Source organism: Seriola lalandi, unplaced genomic scaffold (assembly GCF_002814215.2).
Source record: "Seriola lalandi dorsalis isolate HSWRI2012SDOR001 ecotype SW California unplaced genomic scaffold, Sedor1 jcf7180002054931, whole genome shotgun sequence".
Lineage (NCBI taxonomy): Eukaryota > Metazoa > Chordata > Actinopteri > Carangiformes > Carangidae > Seriola > Seriola lalandi.
Genome location: NW_019525483.1, coordinates 764,451 through 764,808, shown reverse-complemented (window position 1 = coordinate 764,808; position 358 = coordinate 764,451). Strand labels below are relative to the sequence as shown.

The window sequence follows — 358 nt, the reverse complement described above, 5'->3', positions numbered from 1 at the left end:
TGAAACATGTTATTATCATCAAACTGACTCTAAACTATCTACTGTGTAATGCATGGAAACACGATTGTAACAGTGCAGTGACTTGGAACTGTGAGTCATTATGAGACTGTCCTCAGCAGAAAATATCAGCATTAGCTGTTGTTTACATACAGTCACTTTTGCTGAACAGCGGCCTCTTTGGCCACTTCACTCTCTTAAATCAGTGGCATTTTTTAAGTGATCGGTATCGGCTTTACTGAGCGTGAACCTAAGACCGATCCTTTTTCTTTTTCGCATCAGCTTTCACACAGGTGTTGTAAACAGAGAGCGCAATTTGTGGCAACACTCGGCGAATCTGTCTGCAGTGTGGAAATATCTT

The 358-nt window shown here is 41.3% G+C and overlaps 1 protein-coding gene across 3 annotated transcripts in view; it reads right to left on the bottom strand.

Moving 5' to 3' along the window:
• The window catches only part of cemip (cell migration inducing hyaluronidase 1), a 188,607-nt gene that overhangs the window by 4,058 nt on the left and 184,191 nt on the right, over positions 1 to 358 (bottom strand). The gene's annotated exons all lie outside the window — the stretch shown is intronic.